Here is a 23365-nt window from a genome sequence, read left to right on the forward strand (position 1 = left end):
CTAGGTGGAAAACCAGAGAAGGAGCAATTAGGGGGATTGTTTTATAAACTATATAAATATCCAACCAATGTACTGTATACTTGAAACTAATAAGAAAAGAATATTAATTTTATAATATCAGTTTTCATTTAAAACAAATAGATCCTATACCAACATTTTAAGAAGACAGATTACACATGTTTAATTTTTTAAACTTCAACTATACTCTTTTATAGATGTCTATAATATTGTTATATATGTGACATTTCTAATAAAGTTTTGCTTATAAAAATACTTTACTACAGTTCAGTATAAGAACAAAAAAATAAAACTACCTTAATGAAAAAAAGAAAACTGGCTGTGCCAATTTGCAATCCCACCAACAGTGTACGAGGGTTCCCTTTTCTCCACATCCTCATAACACTTGCCGTTTTCTGATTTATTGATAATAGCCATTCCGACAGATGTGAAGTGACATATCATGGTGGTTTTAATTGGCATTTCTCTTATGATTAGTGACCTTCAGTATCTTTCATATGTCTATTGGCCATCTGTATTTCCTCTTTGGAGAAATACCTATTCAGGTCCTCTGCCCATTTTTTAATTGGATTGTTTGTTTTTGTTGTTGAGTCGTGAGTTCTTTATATATTTTGGACATTATCCCTTTATCAGATGTGTCATAGGCAAATATCTTCTCTTATTCCATAGGTTGTCTTTTCATTTTGATGGTTTCTTTTGCTGTGCAAAAACTGTTTAGTTTGATGTAGTCTCTCATTTGTTTATTGTTTCATTTCCCTTGACTGAGGAGATACATCAGAAAAAAAAAATACTAATAGCAATATCAGAGAGTTTACCAGCTGTGTTTTCTTTTAGAGGTTTTATGGTTTCAGATCTTACATTTAAATCTTTAATCCATTTTGAGTTTACTCTTGTATATGGTGTAAGAAGGTGGTCTAGTTTCATTTATTTGCATGTATCCATCCGGTTTTCCTAACACCATTCATTGAAGAAACCATCTTTGCCCCCACAGTATATTCTTGCCTCCTTTGTCAGATTAAATGACCATATAGGAGTGGATTTATTTCTGGGCTCTCTATTCTGTTCCATTGATCTATGTATCTGTGTTTATGCCAGTACCATGCTGTTTTAATTGCTAGAGCTTGTAGTACAGTTTGATATCAGGTAGTATGATATCTCCAAATTTGTTCTTCTTTCTCAGGATTGCTGTGGCTATTCTGGGATCTTTTATGGCTCTATAAAATTTTTTAAATTATTTGTTCTAGCTCTCTGAAAAATGTCATTGGTATTTTGATAGGGATTGCACTGAAACTATAGATTGCTTTGGGTAGTATGGCCATTTTAATGATGTTGATTCTTCCTACCCATGAGCACGATATATGCTTCCATTTACATGTATTCAATTTCTTTTTCCAATGACGAAATTTTCTGAGAACAGGTCTTTTACCTCCTTGGTTAATTTGATTCCCAGGTATTTTATAGTTTTCGATGCACTTATAAATGGGATTGTTTTCTTAATTTCTCTTTCTGAAAGTTCATCATTGGTATATAAAAATGCAACCAACTTCTGAGTATTAATTTTGTATCCTGATACTTTACTGAATTCATTGATCGGTTCTAATGGTTTTTTGGTGGAATCTTTAGGGTTCTCTATATATAGTATCATGTGACTGGCAAATAATGACAATTTTACTTTTTCCTTTCCAATTCGGATACCTTTTATTTCTCGTTCTTGTCTTATTGCCGTGGCTCAGACTTCCAATACAACGTTGAAGAAGAATGTTGAAAGTGGGCATCCTTGTCTTGTTCCTGATCTTAAGGAAAATACTTTTAGCCTTTCCTCATTGAGTATGGTTTTTATCTTTCAACTTGTTAATGTGGTGTATCACATTAATTGATTTGTGGATATTTTACCAACCTTGCATCCCAGGAATAAATTCAACTTGATCATGATGTATGATATTTTTAACATATTGCTGAATTTGTTTTGCTAATATTTTGTTGAGAATTTTTGCATCAATGTTCATAAGAGATACTGGCCTATAATTTTTTGGGGTTTTTTAAATTTTTTTTGTAATGTCTTTGTCTGGTTTTGGAATGAAGGTAATGGTGACCTCATAAAAGGAATTAGGAACCTTCCTTCTTCTTGAAATTTTTGGAATAGTTTGAGAAGAACAGGTGTTAATTCTTCTTTGAATGTTTGGCAAAATTCGCCTATGAAGCCATCTGGTTCAGGACTTTTGTTTTTGGGGAGTTTTTTTTATTACTGATTCGATTTTGTTGGTGATAATTGTTCGGTTCAGATTTTCTATTTCTTCTTGACTCAGTCTAGGAGAGTGTACGTTTCTAGGAATGTTTCCATTTCTTCCAGATTGTCCAATATGTTGGCCTATAATTGCTCATAGTATTTTCTTATAATCCTTTGAATTTCTGTGAGGTCCATAGTTACTTCTCCTCTTTCATTTCCAATTTTATTTATATGGGTCTTCTTTTTTTCTTGTTGAATATAGTTAAAGGTTTATCAATTTTGTTCATCCTTTCAAAGAACCAATTCTTACTTTCATTGAGCTTTTATATTGTTTTACAGACTCTATCTTGTTTACTTCCACTCTGATCTTTATTATTTCTTTCCTTCTACTCACTTTGGGCTTTGTTTGCTGTTCTTTTTCTAGTTCTTTTAAGTGTAAGTTTAGATAGATTATTTGAGCTTTTTCTTGTTTCTTGAGGTAGGCCTGTAATACTATGAATTTCTCTCTGAGGACTGCTTTCGCTGTGTCTCACAGATTTTGAGTCATTGTGTTTTCATTTCCATTTGTCTCTAGGCATCTTTTGATTTCATCGTTGATCTCATTGTTAACCCATTCATTGTTTAGTAGCATGTTATTTAGCCTCCATGTGTTTATGTATTTTCTAGTTTTTTCTTGTAATTGATTTCTAGTTTTATACCATTGTGGTCAGACGAGACACTTGATATGATTTCAATCTGCCTAAATTTAATAAGATTTGTTTTGTGGCCTAATAAATGGTCTATCCTGGAAAACGTTCCATATGTACTTGAGGAGAATGTATATTCTACTGCTTTGGGGTGAAACACTGAAAATATCAATTAAATCCATCTGGTCGAGTGTGTCATTTAAGGCTGCTGTTTCCTTGTTGATTTTCTCTCTGGAAGATCTGTCCATTGCTGTCAACAGGGTATCAGAGCTTCCAACTATGAGGGTATTACTGTTGATCTCTCCTTTTATGTCAGTCAATAATTGCTGTATATATGTAGGTGCTCCCGTGTAGGGTGCATATGTTTACTAGGGTTATGTCCTCTTGTTGTATTGATCCCTTTATCATTATGTAATGACCTTCTTTGTCTCTTATCATAGCCTTTGTTTAAAAGTCTATTTGTCTGATATAAGTATTACTACCTCAGCTTTTTTTAATTTCCATTTTCATAAAATATCTTTTCCCATCCCTTTACTTTCAGTTTGTCTGTGTCATTTGATCTGAAGTAGTTCTTCTGTAGACACCATATGCAGGGGTCTTGTTTTCTTATCTACTCAGCTAACATGTCTATCGATTGAAGCATTTAATCTATTTACATTTAAAGTAATTATTGACAGTACATAGTTGTGCAATTTTATTCTTCATATTTATGTGTTTTTTTTCTCTGCTTTTTACAGAAGTCATCTTAACATTTCTGGTAAAACTGGCTTGTTGGTGATAAACTCCTTTTTCCTGTCTGGGAAGCTCTTATCTCGCCTTCCATTTGAATTGATAGCCTTGCTGAGTAGAGTAGTCTTGGTCGTAGGTCATTGATTTTCATCACTTTGAATATTTCTTGCTGGTCTCCCCTGGCCTGCAAAATTTGTTGAAAAATCAGCTGGCATTCTTATGGGAGTACCCTTGTAAGTAATTAGCTGCCTTCCTCTTGCTGCTTTTAAGATTCTCTTTTTGTCTTTAACCTTTGGCATTTTAGTTATGTTGTGTCTTAGTGTGGGTCTGTTTGGATTCCTCTTGTTTGGGATTCTTTGAGCTTCTTGGACTTGAATATCTATTTCTTTTACCAGATTAGGGAAATTTTCTGTCATTATTTCTTCAAATAGGTTCTCGAGACCTTGCTCTCTCTCTTCTCCTTCTGGTACTCCTATGATGTGGATGTTGGTATGCTTGACGTTGTCCAAGAGTTCTCTTAAATTTTCCTCATTTTTTGATTCTTTTTCTTTTTTGCTGTCCCTATTAGGTGTTTTCTACTACCTTGTTTTCCAACTCGCTGATTTGATCCTCTGCTTCATCTAATCTACTATTGATTCTTTCTAGTGTATTCTTCATTTCGGTTATTATATTCTTTATTTCTGACTGGTTTTGTATGGTTTCTATCTCCATTTTTATGCTTACTATCTCTGTTGATGGTTTCAATGAGCTCATCTATTCTTCCTCTAAGTTCATTGAGTATCCTTATAACCAGTGTTTTGAACTCTGTGTCTGATAGGTTGCTTGCCTTCATTTCATTTAGTTTTTTTCTGGAGTTTTCTCCTGTTGTTTCATTTGAGAAATGTTTGTTTTCTCATTTTAGTTGCCTCTCTGTGTTCATTTCTATGTATTAGGAAGATTTGCTATGTCTCCTAGCCTTGGCCAGATGGTCTTATGTAGTAGGTGTCCTGTGTAGCCCAGTGGCACGGTCTCCCTGGTCACCTTTGCTGGGGGCTCTGAGCATGTTCTTTGTGTGGGTTGTGTATGTTTTCCTGTTGCAGCAAAGTTTTGATTGCTGTTGATACATCAGTGGATGGGACTGACTCCCGGGCTGACTGGCTGTGGAGACTGGCCATGCCCATAGGATATGAGATGCTGTGTGGGGGCTGACCTCTCAGAGTGGGATTCACTCCAGCAAGCTCTTATACTTGTGGTGATCACCTTTTTGGTGTGCTGCTTATGGGGTTACTCAGGTGATGCTCCTTTGTGGGCTGACACCAGCTTCCAGGTGTTTTGGTTCTGTGGCCCCCAGGGAGGGGCCCCTGGGTAGGCCAAGGTAAGCCACTGCCTTTGATTGCTCAGGATTACCTGGTAGGAGCTACAAAGCAATCTGCCAGTGGTTGCTGCCTGTGCTGGATCTGGAGGCAAGTGGGAAAGACAACACTGCAAGCCAAGGTCCAGTTACCCCCAGTACCAAGCCTGGGGCGGCTTAGCAAAAGGACCAGTGCACCTCAAGGCCTGAGGCTGCCTGCTAGCTACCCATAAGACACCACAGCTAGAAGAGCCTTTGGGTGGTATGCAAGTTGGGTGGGGAGGGGACCCAGGGAGTCACCTGGGTAACGTGAGCCAATTTCACGTTATGCAGTCAGTTTACATGCCAGTGCTGAATCTGTGGTTTCTTATAAAAGTCTCAGATCATAGCCACTGTCCACCTTGGGCCCCGCAGACACCTGAGACCTGTTGAAGAAATATTGCAGCTTGGGATGAAGCTTGTGGCCCATCAGTGAAAGGCTCTCTCTCAGGATGCATGGGCCATGCACAGGCTGCATGAGCTGAAGACTATTGTTTGCTGTCGAATTTGCGGCCCAGGGAAAGCACAGGGTGGGGCTGGCTGCCTGGGAATGGGCTTGCCACAGGTAATTTTGGGGTTGGGTGGTGTGGGGGCTCAGGGAGACATGGAGTAGAGCAAGCCATTCTTGTCAGGCCAATACTGAATCAGAATTATTGCTCATGCTGAGCCCACAGCTCCCGCTAAAGTCACAGATCATGGAGATGCCAGTTGCCTTCCGTGTCAGGCCCAGACTCTCACAATCCACCAAGAGACATGCCAGTGCCCTGCCACCAAAAATCTCTTCTCAAATATGCGGGCTGCGCCCAGGCCACATAAGCCAACGGTTGTTGCCAGTGACGAATGCATGGCCCAGGGAAGGCACAAGGCGGGGCCAGCTGCCCAGTTATGGGCCTGCAATGGAAAATTTGTGGGTTGGTTGGGACGGGGTCCCAGGGAGACAAAGAGTGGAGCAGGCCCATCTCACCAGGCCGATGTGCAGCTTCAGAATTGGCTGAGCAAAGGGTGGGGGAGAAGGTGGCTCAGCACAGGCAAGATGGTGCCTATCTGTAGATTACCCAGGAGCGGGGCCTGACAAAAGAACAATGGTGGCTGTCCCTCCAGGACTCGCCCCATAGCCACACAACTCTCTGTACGTCTCTTGCACCTCCTGAGCTGCTGACCCTCTGCCAACACCGAGGGTGAGTGTCTGTGATGAGTGAGTCTGTGCACTGGCCTTTTGAGATGGAAGTCTGGGTTTTCAGATTCCTTTCATCTCACCCAAATGGCCAGAATACCCCCTGATTTTTACAGTCAGATTTTGTGGGAACACCTCTTCCCAGGTCTGGAACCCTGGGTCAGGGAGCCCCCATGTGGTGCTAGGGCCCTCATTCCTTCAAGAGGGCGCCTCTGCAGCCATGCTTTCCCTTCCAGTGCTCATTCACCACATACAGGTACGGAACCAGCCCACTTCATGTCTCTGCCTCTCCTGTAAGTCTCAGTGTGGCTTTTTATTTATATCCTCAAATGTGTGTGTTATGATCAGCTAGAGGAGGGGTCCCCAACCTCCGGGCCACAGACCAGTACCGGTCCGTGGCCCATTAGGAATCCAGCCACATAGCAGGAAGGGAGTGGTGGGCGAGCAAGCGAAGCTTCATCTGTATTTGCAGTCACTCCCTAGAGCTAACATCACTGCCTCAGCTCCATCTCAGATCATCAGGCATTAGATTCTCATGGGAGCACTGGTCTCTGGTGCCAAAAAGGTTGGGGATCACTGAGCTAGAGATAAGGTGGTTTTCTACGTTGATTGTTTTATAATTTGATTGTAATTATAATGCGGTCCTGGGAGAAGGCAAATCCTGATTTTACCTAGCCCACCATACTGACCCCTACATTTTTTTTATTTTTATTTTCCAATTACAGTTGACATTGCACCATCCAATTCTTAACTAGAATCTATAAGTGCGATAAAATAGTGATTGTTGTTGCAAGCCTTTAAGTTTACAGTGGTCTTGTTACATAGCAATAGATGACTGGAATATATATCATTCTTGACAACCCCATTCTCATTTAATTCATCTCTAATCCCTGTCAGTTTTCTTCCTTCCTCTAAATGTTTCTTCTTCTTCACTCATCATTTTTTCAATTCATGAGCCAATTAGTCCACAGAATAGTTTCAGACATTCATGTAATCATTTATTTTGACATCTGTTATACAACAAACATAAATGGACAATCTGAACCAAAAATTCATACTATAATACTTAATAGCTAAATTAATCTTGAAAAGAAAAAGAATAAAGTTGGAGGACTCACATTTCCAACTTCAAAACTTATTACAATATTACACTAATCCAAATAGTGTGGTACTGCATAAGGACAGATATATAAAGCAACGATATAGAATTGATTCCTGAGATAAACTCATACATCTACAGTCATTTGATTTTTAACAAGGGTATCAATATCATTCAATGAGCAAAGAATATTGTTGTGATAACTGGATATGAATGAATTTGGGCCTAAACATCACACCATATGCAAAAAATGATCTCAAAATGTATCAAAGACTTAATGTAAAAATGAAAATTATAAACCTCTTAGAAGGAAATGTAGCTGTAAATTTTCATGACCTTAGATTAGGTAATGGTTCCTTAATTATGACAATAAGAGCGTATGCAACAAAAGAAAATTGATAAATAGGACTTCGTCAACTTAAAAACTTTTGTATGTCAAAGAACACTACCGAAAAAGTAAAAAGACAACCCACAGAATGGGAGAAAATATTTGCAAGTAATATATGTGGTAAGGGCATAGTATCCAGAATACATAAAGAATATTTACAATAGCAATAAAAAAAAAGAAAAAGAAAAAGAAAAAATGGCGTAGATAATAGAGGCTCTGTTCATCCCTCTGGCAACCAAATCAAAGTTGTAATGGAAACAAGGAGCAGCAGCAAGGAAAAATCACCAGGGATCTAGAGAATCAAGCCATACAACTAGGGAGAAATCTAAGAAATCACCCTGCAATGGCAGAAGGTAGGAAGGGGCGAAGACACAGGGCTGCCCAGTCGCGATTAGCTGAGTGAGATGGAAGCTGCGGTAGTGGCAGAAGCCTCTTAAACGGGCCACGTCCGCGAGTGGATTTTCACAGTGACAGACCTGCTCACTCTGAATGCCAGTGCCGATTCGGCGGCATGCAGGGGGCACCAGGGACTTACAAGGAGACACTGTCAAAGTGAGGGCTGAGGCGAGACTCGCTCTGTACAGAAGTGCCTGCAGTATCCATTGTTCCCTGTTGAGCCCTCCCCACTACTAGTGCACCAGGCATAGCACCACCATAGCCATGATGTCATCAAACTGGATAACAGAGGTCACTCCACCCAGAGCATTCCCTGAAACTCTGCCTCCCCCAATTGTGGCCCCACCCAAGCCACATCCAGGTATAGCCTCAGTGAATCAGGTGCTCCTTGCTGAGCAGCACCTAGACTCACACTAGAGGCAGCTGGCCTCGGTTTCTGGTGTGGCCTTTTGAGGCAACTATAAGCACAACATCTGTGGATTGCTTGCTGAATCTTAACAGGTGGCCCTGGAGGGGCAGAGGCTTGGGCTAAATTTGGCCTGCAGCTGAACCCCTCTCAGGACTGTGCCACTGAACACCTACTTCACAAATCCACACTAGTAAGACCGGGAAACTTAGGAGCTTTGCTTAGTACACAGAAACAGACACGGAAAGGCAGCCAAAATTGGAAGACAAAGACGCAGTAACAATGAGAGAACAGAACAGAGATCCAGATATAATGGAGTCAAGCAATCTAAAAGATGCAGAGTTCAAAACACTGGTTATAAATAAAGATGCTCAATGAACTTTTGGGAAGTGTAGATAAAATCAACAAAGAGATACAAAACAAAAATGGAAATGGAAATTATAAAAGGGAATCAGTCTGAAATGAAGAACACATGATCTGAGATGAGAAGTGTATTAAATGGAATAAACAAAGGAATAAACGGAGTGAATAAAGAAAAGAATCAAATGCCCTATCTAGAGGATGAGAAAGCCAAGGACACTCAATCAGAATGGCAAGAGATAAGATGCCAAGACTATAAAAATAATTTAAGGAGCATATGGGACACTATTAAGGGTCCAAATATCCATCTGATTGGCGTAACTGAAGAAAATCAAGATGTTGAACAGCTGTTTGAAGAAACAATGATGGAAAACTTCCCTAATCTGGTGAAGGAAATGGACATAAAACCCCAGGAAGCTCAGAGAATTCCAAAATTCAGGGATCCAAAGAGGCCCGCACCAAGACATCATAATTTAAATGCCAAAGGTTAAATACAAAAAAAGAATATTAAAAGCAGGGAAGTTCCATAGAGTAGTGGTTAGCATGGCTGCTTTAAACGCAGAACATCCTGGGTTCGTACCCCAGTGGAGCCACAGTCTATAGCCTAGGCGCACTGGGCCCCTGGTGCACCAGGCCCCCTGGGTGTGCCGGGCCCCCTGGGTGTGCCAGGCCCAGGGTGTGCCAGGCCTCGGGTGTGTGCTGTGAGCATGTGGGAGGAGATGCCTCACCTTCAGAGATCCAGTTCTTAAGGGGAGACGGCAGCATCCATAGGTCAGGGGTGGAATTTGGGGGAGGGGAGAATTTTTTAAAAAGACTATTAAAAGCAGCAAGAGAAAAACAAATAATTACATATAAGGGAACACCCGTACGACTGGCAGCAGATTTCTCAAGAGAGACTATGCAGGACAGAAGGGCTTGGCACAAAATATTCGACAGGATGAAGACCCAAGATTTACACTCAAGAACAATTTATCCAGCAAAGCTATCGTTTAGCGTTGAAGGACAGATAAAGAGCTTCCCAGACAAAAATAATCTAAAGGAATTTATCACCACTAAGCCAGTATTACAGGAAATGTTGGAGGGACTTCTTTAAGAAGAAAAAACATGTATCAAAAACAGGAATAAAAAACATGTATCAAAAACAGGAATAAAACATGTATCAAAAACAGGAATAACAACTACATTCGTAAGTACTTTAAATGGAAAAGTGCTCCAACCAAAAGATAGAGTGGCTGAAAGGATAAGAAAACAAGACCCCTACATATGAAAAGGAAGGGGATGGAAAAGATTGCTTTGATGGACCTAGAAGGTATTTAAGTCAGACAGAGAAAGATAAACACTACATGATTTCACTTATATGGGGAATCTAAGGAATAAAAAGAACGAACTAATCAAAAACAGAAAAAAAAAAACCACACATACGATTTTAAAATGGGCGAATGGACTTAAATGGACATTTCTCTAAAGAAGATGTGCAAATTAGCAATAAACACATGAAAAGATGCTTAACATCATTAGTTATTAGGAAAATGTAAATCAAAACCACAGTGGGATACTACTTCAAACACACTAGGATGGCTATAATTTGTAAAAACTGGAAAATAGGAAGTTTTGACAAGAATGTGGAGAAATCAGAACCTTCATCCACTGCTGGTGGGAATGTAAACTGGTAGCTCCTTAAAAGTTAAGCATAGAGTTAACATATGACTCAGCTTTTCAACTCCTAAGTATATACCCAAAAGAACTGAAAACATATATTCACACAAAAACCTGCAGATGAATGCTCACAGTGGTATTAATCATATTAGCCAAAAAGTGGAAGCAACTCAAATGTCCATCAACTGATGAATGGATACATATATCTATATAATGGAATGTTATTCCACCATAAAATAGAAATGAAGTACGGATACGTGACACAATATGGATGAATTATGAAGACATTATACTAAGTAAAGGAAGCCAATCACAAAAGGCCACATGTTGTGTTGAATCCATTTATATGAAGTGTCTAGAATAGGTAAATCCATAGAGACAGAAAATGATTAATGTTGGAATGGAATGAGGGAAGAATTGGGGGGCATAAGGCTTCTTTTTGGAGTGATAGAAATCTTCTGGGGTGCTGGCTGCACAACTTTGTAAACATACTAAAAACTACTGGACTGTACTTTCCAAAATGGTTCAAATGTTGAGGTTTTTGTTACCTGAATTTATTCTTAACAAAAGAAAATTAAGAGAAACTATATGCATAACATATAGTTTAAAAAATATACAGATGAGAATTTAAAGTAAAAAGAGAAATCAGAAAATGAAAGGCAGAAAAATAAGAGAATGGAACCAAAGCTTACGTGAGGGTTGGTTCTCACGTCAGCATATAAGGCAAGACCTGAATACAGTCAAAATTAGCTTTGCATACTCTACAGGAGACATGGGCCACACTGACTCTCTCTCTCTGGATAAATCCAACACAGCATTGACAGAAATATCCACTAGCACTGCAAGTTATGTCAGTTAGCTTTTGATGAGTGCAACAACAACAACAACAACAAACTCTATAATTAGTAGTATAAAACCAATAAAAATGTATTATTTCTTATGATTCTGTAGATTAGAATTCAGCTATCTAGGGTGGCCTCACTCACATTTCTGACACTTGTAGATTATCAGCCAGGGCACCTCAATTTCCTTCCATGTGGGCTCTTCAACAGAACAACTTGGGTTTATTCATATAGTTTTCAGGTTCTTGAGAAGAGCAATAAGAGAGCAAGCCCCAATACACAACATATTTCATGTCTCTGAAAGCTTTATCTTTGTTGTTGTCTCATTGGTCAAAGCAAATCACATTGGTCAAGCTCAGCGTCTTATGGGAGGTGACTACTTATGGCGGAGTAGATACAGGGAGGGGAATTATAGAGGCCTTTTTGAAAACAACCTAGCACAGAAAAAAAAATAACATTAGATAAAGTAGTTGGCTTGGACTTAGAGGACAGTTTGTTTGAAAAAGTACTTTAATCACTAAAATCACATTCAGCACTGATGCTCAGCACTGATCAGTGAGATGCTCAAGGAAAAACCTTTGCAAACTAAGACAGCTGAGGAAGCAATATATTTCCCAATGCATATATCCTCTGGAATGCTCATCCCTTGTAATGGTGAATAGAATCACACTCATTAAACTGTTTTTCTCTCTTTTCTTTGTGACCCATAGAGTTGAATTCCCCTAAGTCAAATGCACATAAGCTATAATTCTGCTATGCACTGATAACCAGAACTCTGAGACATTTATTCCAATTGTGCATTAAATCTGGAGCTTCTCAAAATCCAGAGAACAAAGGATACCATAATGCCTCACAGAACAATAATTTTTTTAAGACACATACCAATTTATGAAAAAAATAAAAATAAAAAATAAAAACTTTCCTATTATTAAATTCTAAGGAGAAACTAGTTTGTGAAATCATAAAAGATAATGAAAAATATTACATGATACATCTTCAATAGAAGTTTGGGAAAAAATTATAAAAACATTCCTCGCCTGATTGTTTTTTATATTAACACTTGATAATAGCTTAGTAAATAAAGCCTTATAAAAAACATTTCTATGTGGACTGAGCTAAATAGATTACTTTCTTGTTAACTAAAGAAATAGGAATAAAGTACAGAAATAGGTAAATAGGTAATATGATCCTTAGTCTCTATCTGTTAAATATTATCTCAAGCTCGCTTTCAGCAAAACTTGAATGAAACTCAGCTTAAGAATTATTCCCAAATATGTGACAGAAATGTAACTATTATGTTACTAATGTAATATAATATTAATATAACATAATATAAACAACATATTTGCTGTAAAAATTTTTTTAAGGCTAACATGTACCTTCCCTATAGGCCAGTATTTTCAGATGTACCCTCTTGAATGACCCAATGTTAGAGAAAACACCAATAGTCCCAAAGATCTACAGTATCACACGGAGCATTTACATTTTGAGATTCCAACTTTATCTGATTTAAACCCTACTTCTTGACTTCATGATATTTCTGCTAACATTGGTATATATAAGATTGCTATATATAAGAATTATTAAGACCCCGGCAGTATTATATCTGCCAGATCAGAAAACTCTAAAAGGCACAATGTGAGTTGCATAAAAAATGCTAATATTTTAAAGAAGTAAAATAGCAAAGCAGATTCAAAGCAGCTGAACGAGAACCTTTCAAGGCCATTAAGACACTCTGAGATGGCACTGAATTTTTTCACACTATTCTCACCCAACACACACAGAACACGTACCCCAAGAGGACTGATGAAAATAGTTGCTTAAATACCATCAAATGTACACTTGAACTTACACAAAATACATTTTAAAATACCATTTGTTTAACACATTTGCTCTATATTACTCTTTAAAGTGGAAGTTACACTGGATTAAAAAGCAAAACTCCTATGACTCAGCTGGAATTCTAGAATATGTGCCATGTCTAGGATCCACAGAACTACATACCAATCACCCTAATTTCTGCTAGTCTGTGCAAAAATGGTTATACCTGCATTGCTGGAGGCAACTGTATCTTTATGTTGATCAAAACATCAAGTCATACTGGTATAAGACCTGGATGAGGAAGTGGCACATTAATTGACATTTCCTTCTTAGTTCTGCTCAGGACCTGCTCAACTTGCTACCCATAACAAAATCTAAGAAACTGAATTTACCAGTTTCACTATCATCATAAGAAACACCGAGCACCACCTATGGAGCAGAATAAGTCCAAAGAAGTCTCTTCTCCACAACAGTAGCTGAGTGAGCCTAATACAGAGGCCTCAACCTGCCAGTCTGACAACAGAACTCATATATGTCCCTACCCATACATAATGGCTAAAACGGTTCTAACAGTGGATATACACTTTCGTTCCAAAATTAGAAATAAAATATAGAATGAAATAGGTAACAAACACACTAAAGTTTATTCTAAATTCTCAGTCCCATCCTTTCTTGCCACTCCAAATATTTCTGGCCTGCAGTTTCCCCGTCTCTTCAATGCACATGATCCCTCTCTACTGGATCTTCCCCTTCGACACACTTATGTTAAGTATCACTTATGTTTCCAAACATAAACCATTCCCTTGACCCATATTCGCCTCCAACTATCCCATCACTTCTTAGTCTCTTTATAGCACAAGTTCTTGAAAAATGGAATTAGGGTTGCTATCTCTACTTCTCATTCCTTCGGCCACTCTAGCTGAGGTTCTATCTCCATCATTCCACCAAGACTGCATTTGTCGAGGTCACCAAGGATCTCCTTGTTGCCAAACCCAATAGTCACTTCTCAGTTCTTACCTTACCTGATCTCCCAGCAGTGTTTACCACAGCTTACTATCCTCTCCTTGAACTGCTTAGTTTCTCCTGGTTCCCTGAGACACCAACGTTTCCTAGATTTTTCTCCAGTCTTAGAAGTGCCCTGTCTCAGTCTCCTTTGCTGGCTTCCACTTTTATGCTTTACTTCTAAACACCGGTGTGTATCCTGTGCTTGCTTCACTTCTTCATCTATACTTTTTTCTCAGGGGTGGCCTCATGCACTTCCATGGCTTGAAATACCACCTATATGTTGATAACTCGGAAATCTACATCTTCAGCCCTGTTCCCAAGCACCTCGGATTTATATATCCAATTGCAAACCTGACGTCTTTATTTGAATAACTAACAGGTGTCTCAAACATAACATGACAAAAACAGAACTCAGGATATTCTCAAAAAAAAAACTTGCTCTTTACCTAGTCTTTGCCATCTGGGTAAATGGCTTCATTATCTCCCCAACTGCTCAGCCAATGATCTAAGAGCTGTCTTTGATTCATTCCTCTCTCTCTCTCATACTTCAAATCTAATCCATCAGCATATTCTTTGGACTATACCTCCAAAATATTCTAAACCTGAATATCCAAATCTCTACTTCGCTCTTCTCTCATTATTGCAATAAATAGATTTCACTAATGGCTCTAATTTTTCCTACCTCCCTGTACCTTTTCACACCTCTCTGTGTTCCTGCCCTTTGGCAATGCCCTTCCACATGTAACTTGATTTGACCAATGGGACAATAGCAAACTTGACACAAGCTAAGGATTTAAAATATGCTTGCTTGTTTCTACTTCCTCTCTTGCTTCTTTGTGATCACCATAAGAATATGACTGGGACAGCCTGAGAGTAAGCCCAGGCTAGCCTACTACAGAGATGTAACATAAACACAAAGGAGAGCAGAGTTGTCCCAGCCATCTCTAGACAGTGGACAGCCAGCTGTCCCTCCCAAACACATTAGAGCACCCAGGCAACGTCACAGAGCTGCCTACCTGACCCACAGTTGATTACAGACACATGGGCAAGATTAGTCAGGATTAGCTGAGCCTGGCCCAGATCAGACATCAGTTCATGTCTTCAGTCCTCCTTAAACCTCCAATGGCTTCCCTGCACTTGGATGAAAACCCAGTTTCCTTAACCCAGCATAACACCTATTTGTCCAACCACATCTAATACCACTCTTCCCCGGCCCACTGTAATTCAACCACACCAGCCTTTTTTCTGTTCTTCAAACAGCAAATGCATGGCATGGAGGAGTCATTGAACATGATGTTCTCTCTACCTAGAAAGTCATTATTCCATCTGGTCTCTTTAGCTCTCTATCTAGCCAACAGTTTCTTATAACTCAAATTTCAGCTTAAATGTCAGTTTTGCAAAAAGCCCTCCATTAGCTACCCAATCTAAAGTAGACAGCCAGTCACTCTTAGATCCCTACTTTAATTCATTGCATCTTAGCATTACGTGACATTTTTCTTGACTTTTTTATTGTGTGCTCTCTCCAATTGATTCTAATTTCCAACCGAGCAGGAACCTAGTCTGTGTATTCGCACCTGAATCCTCAGCTCCTAAAATAAGTTCTTCATATAGTAGGTACTCATTAAATATTTGATGAGTGATATCTGACTTATGGACTAAATGAATGATTGGATTCTTTCTAAGATCAGGCTTTTACAAAGGAGAAGGAGCCAGGCAAGTTGAAATGGCAAGGGAGAAAAGACAGACTGATTTGAGAGGAAAGTCTAGAAGCTAAGTAAATATTGCTATTATAAAATGAAGTTAAGAGTTTCAACTCTGAAAACAGCCTAGAACAGAAGCTTGGCTCTGAGACTTTCTAGCTGTGTAAACACAGACATGCTACTCACCTCTCTGAGCTTGCCTCCTCATCTATAAGATGGGGGTAATAATGACTATCTCACAGAGCTGTTGTAAAAATTAAATAAGAAAATACATAAAGTGCTTAGCATAGATCATGATAATTACTTATCATTAATGATGGTAATGATGATGATGATGGTGCTGGTAACACCTAAGTCAAACCTGCTATTATTGATTAAATTGGCATAATCTGTAGTATCTTGCTCAAGATGTTGAGTCTACCTTTTTTTTTTTTTTTTCAATTTTCAGGCATTTCAAATTGTCCCTTCTCACCAAGAATGGAATGAGTATAGGACCTAGAGCCAGATGAGCTGGGGTACTACCACTAATTAGCTGGGTGACCTTGGGCAAGTCACCAACTTCTCAGACCTAAAAGTTATTTTGTCATCATTAGCAATTTCTATGCCCAAAGCAGGAGGTAAAGAAAACATTCTGCGAAGCAGTAGAGGGATTGGTGTAACATAGAGACACAGAGGCAGAGCAACAGGCAGGCAAATCACTGCATTCCATTCTAGAGCACAAACAGGAATATGGAAACATCTTAACTCAAGGCTTCCCAAACTGTGTTTCTCAGAACCTGTCAGATTATACCAAACTATAATCTCATAAAGGCAGAGACATTAGCTAATTTTATTCTCTGCTATAGGACCAGTGGCCAGCACAGTGCCAAGAACATACTATCACAGTATGTGCTTACCACATGCTTGCTGAACGAATGAAAAAATACGTTCGGAAAAAGCTCAGTTAAACAAGGTAAAGCTGGTTTCTCGTGTGCATTTCTCAGAGCCTTTAATACGTGAACAGACGTTGCGAATCACATAGACTGCAGCATTTCCCAATCTTATTTGATCATAGAACTCTTTATATTTCCCTTTAACCTTATTAACATCTCCCGGAATTGTAATATTCTATAAAATAGTTTGAGAAACATCTTAAGCTTATATAATTTAAGTCGTTTTTACCACCATAAAATAAAGTTACCTTATTCTTTATACACAAGGTAATTAAAAAGCCAACTAATTTGATTCATATCTAGTATGCAGCTGTTTTCTCCCAGCATCCTACATCTTCAAATCATCTGTCACCAGGCAGGGCCACAATCTCTCCTATCTCCTAAGCAAGTGTCTTGCCTGGTTTCTCCACTTTGCTCCCTGCTCTAATTAGTCTGCTCTGCAAATCCTTCCACCTCTTCTTCCACTATCCTTTCTCTCTACATCCCTAGTCTTATGAACTTTCTTAACCTGCTTTAATTACTCCCTTTCTCCTTTTACAATCAACCCAACAAAGTTTCAATCTTGTCATGTACAATATCGTCCCACCTCTGAAGTACTTTTCAAAGTACTTCTCCCTTTTATAATAAAAGCTGTTCCTTCTTTTGCAGTCTCCACATTAGACCCTCCTTAGGGTCATACCTTAATTTTAAGTAAATATAATCATGTCGAATCCCATCGGGGTTCCCTCTTTCCTTCCTACCACTTATTCCTAAGTGCTTAGACAAGTAAACACATGGACATTTTCATATTTCTATGCCTTTGTTTGAGTTGTTATCTCTGCCCGGAAAAACACCAGTTGAAATCCTATTCATTTTTTAAGGTTCAGATCACAGGTAATCTCTTTATGAAGTCTCCCTTACTTTCCGCTCCCATCACAATTAACTACTCCCCAGGCAATTATGCAACTCACCACAGACATATAAAGTTAGTTGTATATATGAATGCAGAGATGACAGAATTGGGAGAGAAGACACAGAACCAGGTGAGTCCATCAAGGACAATGACCAAGAGGGTGGTGGCAAAAGGAAAGACCAGGGGGGTATTTGCATGAATGGCTTGAATGCTAAAGAAGGGGTTTTTCATGACCTGCAAGTAGCAAAGGGAAGCCCGGAGAAGGCCACAGCAGACAGAGCTACAGAGAAGGGAATTTTCTCATTCTGTGAAAAGGCTGGGCATGTGGGAGGATTGATTCACAATGAAACAATGCCTTCAGAGGGCCCTTGGAAAGATTTGGAAGGAAGCCAGCAGAAGGATGGAAGTTTAGAATCACAGGGAAATTGAGAGTACATAAGATAGTTGATCAGAAAGACTGGGAGCCAAGGAAACTGGGGATAAGAAGCAAAGCTTTGACCAAAGCTGGCCAAGATCCCAGATGGTGTCAGAGGCCAGATGAGTTAGGCATTCAACATTTTTTGATCAGCATGTAAAAGTCAGTTGATGAGTAATTTTTCTAACATCTATGAAGAACAGATTTCTCTAATGCTCATGGCACAATCCTTATCTTTATGTGTGGGTTGTGCCATGGAGGGGTAAGGGTGGAGGGAGCAGTAAGGAGGGGCTGGGTGTGGTATTTCCTTTCACTAGGGCAGGGCTCACCGACCTAAAAGAGAAGAAGCAAGCTGAACAACGCCTCCAGGCACGTTGAAGGCAACAGCAGGAACCAAGGAGTGGGTTCAAGGAGTGGGCTCATCCAAAGGTAGACAGAGAATGGCAATGGGGAATTCAAGACAAAAATAGCCATTTTCTGAAAAGTCTGTATATTAGGCTCTTTCCATTGCAAATAACTAGATTAAAACAGACAACAACAACAAAAGGAATGTATTTGTTCACATAACTGAGAAGTTCCGAAAGGCTTCAGGTACACCTAAATCTTGTGCTTTCACCACTTATGCAGGCCTCATTCAGTCTCTCCTACTTTAAAGAGCTTCCTCCATGTAGCTGGGAAAGATGGGCACCAGAATCTTCATGTTACAACACCCTAGCAGCAAAAATATCCCAGAGGAAAAGAATGCCTCCTTTCCTAAACTGGAGCAGGACAGGATCCTGACTGAGTGAGCCTGGGACATGTGCTAACTTTGGAACCAATCACTTAGTCACATGGAGCACTTCTCAAATTGGCCAGAGCTGAATCACATGACCACCCCTGGGGTTAGTGTATACCCCACCCAAATTCTATGAACTGGGGACGGAAAAGTTCACCAAAGGAAGGAAGTCCGGGCAAACAAATAATAAGTCCACTACAGTGTGATCACTTGTCAGTCAGGTTCCAGATATCAAAAGAGAAGCCTAGTCCTGCTATTAAAGTACAGAAGGGCTTTGAAGTCAGACAGAACTGGTTTTAAATTTCAAACTTTGACACTAACTAGCTGTGTGACCTCAGATAAATTATTTAATTTCTCAGTGCCTCAGTTTCCTCCTTGTAAAATGGCAATAATAGTACGTCTCCTAGAGACGTTTGGAAAGATTGAATGAAATAATGCACATAAATTGCTAAGCACAATGCCTGACACAAAGTGATCAATAAATGGTAGCTATAATTAGTAATCACAACGATAATGACTATTTTTCTTTAGAACAAGGGTACCACATGAAGGGTGAGCTGTGACTCGGTGAAAGAGAGCCATGTCAGCACTTAGATAAATCAGCCCGGGGTCAAGTTCATTAAGGGCAACTGAGTACACAATACAGGGGCCTGAGTGAACACCGAGATAACGATTTAAATCAATCAATGTGTTAAACATCTGTGTGCCAGGATACAATTATGAATAAGACATATGGCTCCAAGGTAAACTACCATGAAGAGTGACTATGGCTTTGTGACATTACATGAGGGGGAGGAGGGCTGACTGAAGTTGTTTCATTACTTTCAACCACAGGTGGTAGGAATAAAGACTGTGCAAATGAATGGCCTCCCTGTATCACTGCCCTTAGCTTGCCATGGTAGAAGAAGGTGCATCCTACCCACATGTCTCCTCAGCCTTTATCTTTCTAGACCGAAGCATTGGCTGATAAATACGCTTGCTTTTCTTTAAGTCCATTATATCTTTTAGGTACACTGACGAAACTATCTTAGATGCTGAAGCATCATGAAAATGGGTAAGATAGCATTTCTGAGTTATTTGTAATGATAGCTAAGATTCAGTTAGCTTTTTTTGTTCCAAATCATACATTTAGTGAGCATCTTTTATTAAGCGCTTATAATAATATCTGAATCTTTTTCTTCAGTAGAACACTGGAATGTCCATCTGAATATACGGATGGATTCTTCTTACCTAAATGCCTTCTTTACCACTTCCCCACCATTTTGCGCAGACTTGAGACTAGCAGTTTGGCTCTTTGGTGTCCCAACAGGTTCATGTTGACTGTGAACTTGGAATTTACACTGTGTACTCTCTCTGTCATATTGTTTATTTTTTTAAATAATTAGGATCGTTTACTCACATTTATATCCTGAGAAATGTACATCTATGCTTAACTTTTGTTATATCTTTGTCCTATCTTCCTATGACTGATTTGTAAAAACACTTTTCCCAACATTCCAACTCAATTTATTTAATAGCCCTTGTGTGGAGTCTTCTCAAAATCACTTTGAAAATCATAGTTTAGTCTTAGCTTCCATAATTATTTAATATGCTTTAAAAACTCATTAGTGAATTTGTCAAACATGATTCCCCCGACAAAGAAGTAGCCTTCCTCTCAAAAGTTTACATTTGCTTAAAAACTATTAAATCCACTTTCCCAACACATACATACTCAATAATTTATTTTCAATTCTACTTGTTACATAAAGTCCAGAAAAAATTCTATAGATACTACAGTACATGTACCCTCTGATTCTCAGCAAGCCATTATCTTCTATAAGATTCCCTTTCCTCATCTATAAAATGGGCGATATACAAATTTGCCTTTGCCAAATAGAGCAAGCCATCTCATTATTCATGTTATTCATGAACGTGTATAAAACACTCTGAAAAAAGCTCAAAGTCTTTTATAAGCATTAGGCCATGAATCTTTCTGAAGTGAAGTGTTAATTATGTGTCATTATGCTTTAATAGATGGAAAACCTGAGGCATAGGAACATAACACAAGTTAATAAATGACAGAAATCTAGCTTAGGCTCCAAACATTAGACAGAAAGATGTCAAGGGGAAAATCTGAATAGGAATTCACTCTGCTCTAATTCTTTATCAAAAAACAACATTAATGCAAAATTTCCTAATGTTGCTGGTTGCCCTGCCCCTCCCACTTCATCATGCAGTCCAGGAATGGGGAAATGGGTGGGAGGATTGGAGTTCCCTACAGAACTAGAATGCCCTCACCCCAGCTTACGGGAAAGTTCATGAACCCTAGACCAGGTACTAAGGTCAAATGTAGTTTCATAGACAACACAACAACCTTTCCACCTTTTGTTACTGATCCCTGGACATTTTCCTACCAGACATCCAACTAAATGAAATGAGGCTATAGACATGATCAATAAGAACACAGCCTCTGCAAATGGACCTGTCAGGTTATCCTGGCTTTACTATCTGACCGACAACTGAGTACGAAGCATGGCCTCCATAGCTCCAGCTAAACCTTCTATCTTCATACAAAGGAGATACTGTTGACCCAAAAAGTCAAAAAAGAAGATAATGGAAATTTTATATAACTTTATGTAGCTAGTGAGCTTTTTCAAACTGTTATTTTGTGTCCTTCTGACAATAATCAACAGAAGTTAGAAATCCTTAATCCCAGAGTGGTATTTTGAGAAATATATCCCAAGGAAATAATCTCCAAAAAGGGTAAAAAAAAGTATACAACACTATTTACTAAAAAGGGGGGAGGGAGGGGAGCGAGAAACAACCTCAAATGTCCAACAATTAGAGTGGTTCAAAATACCATTGTATATTAACATGACATTCTATCACCTAGCTATTAAAAATGATAATTATTCCTACAAGAAAATGCCTATATGAAATGTTATCCAAAGAACATCATGCCTGAACTAATTATAACCTCATAAATAATGGCATATATATAAATATTATAGAATGTGGATCTACATAAACAGTTGTACACATACTCCTTATGTTAATTATTTTCTAGAAAGTTGATAAAGATTTTTGAAAAGTCAAATGATGAAGAGATGGCTGAGAGGATTCACCAAGATTCTCTCTGGAATGGTTTTGGTCATTTTTAATTTCTTCTTTGCAAGCTTCCATATTGTTTACATTTTTTAATGATGACTATATAAAACTCTATAAAAATGATAAGTGTTTTTAATGATGGCAGGGCTAGTCCAATGATCAAACTGAGAATTGCATAATCTCAGTGGTATCTAGAGATCTATCCTTGGTCTGGGGAAGGTAGGAGGATGTGTCGCCAGCTCTGAGCCCAGAAACCTCTTTCAGCTACAACTCTAGAACCTATGAACAAGAATTCTTTAATGCAATGCTTCTAGAACTGGTTGAAATATGTGACATTTTATCCAGTTGACAATCCTTAAAAATGTTTTAAAAGCATTCATACCTAAATTTACATATCTAATAGCATTTATAACTCAGTTAAATTGTATTTGTTTCTCTGCATGGTTAAAGGATCAAGCATTTTTATCGCTCAAAGCTATGGAACAAAAAAGAAAGCCAAATGCCTTCTATGAAACAAAACACCACCAATGGTAAAAGCTAACTTTACTGCATGTTTAAATTATATTTGCAGAAAAACAAACCTTGAAATCACACCTTTTTAGGGGGAAAAAAAGCCACATTTTCAGGGCAATCATGTGAAGGTCCCACAAGCTGTGGTTGAAACATACTATTGGAGGATACATGGGTCCTTGGGAGTTTCTGAGGAAATAGTAACAGAGAGACATTGTTGGAACTCTATTCAGGATAAAGAGAAGAAGTTAAAAGTTTTTTCCGGTTAAATCAAGGTAGATCTTCACAAAATTTAAAGAAAAGGGAGTAGGATATTTGACAGAATGTTCTACATTACCAGTAGGTAGGTAGGTAGGTAGGTAGATAGATATCTGAAATCCAAAGAGACATTCTTCCTTTAGAAACATAAAACTCACCAGACTAAACAACCTAATTAGTACATACTTACCTCTCTCCTCCAAAAGCCACTCTTCTTAGCCATGAAAACCAAGACAATCACACTATGCTCAGAAGAAATATATGGGTGGGAAATATAATGATAATGATAATAATAATAACAACAACAACAACAACAAATGTTGTCCTTTCAAGAATGTTTTCAGTGAAGAATATTTCTAAATAACATGAGAAACATCATACTTGGGAAAACTTAAATTGAATGCTCTATGCTCCCAGTCTATAGAGCCAAAGTGAAGTAAAAGTCTAATCAAGAATTTAAAGCATTTAGGCTGCTGGATACAACTTGGATAATTGTAACCAAATATCTTTTTTTTTTTTTTCTTAACTGCAAAGTGTCCACAATTACCTGGAAAATTAATTCGGTATATTGATCAAGTATATGTTAAGCACTGTGTTCCTCCCTAGGAGAGTTTATAATC

General features: G+C 38.6%; 1 protein-coding gene across 3 annotated transcripts in view; it reads right to left on the reverse strand.

The window, feature by feature from the left end:
• Positions 1 to 23365, reverse strand: part of TEC (tec protein tyrosine kinase) — a 124976-nt gene that overhangs the window by 94007 nt on the left and 7604 nt on the right. The window lies entirely within an intron of this gene.

This window comes from Pteropus alecto, unplaced genomic scaffold (genome assembly GCF_000325575.1).
Source record: "Pteropus alecto unplaced genomic scaffold, ASM32557v1 scaffold57, whole genome shotgun sequence".
Taxonomy (NCBI): domain Eukaryota; kingdom Metazoa; phylum Chordata; class Mammalia; order Chiroptera; family Pteropodidae; genus Pteropus; species Pteropus alecto.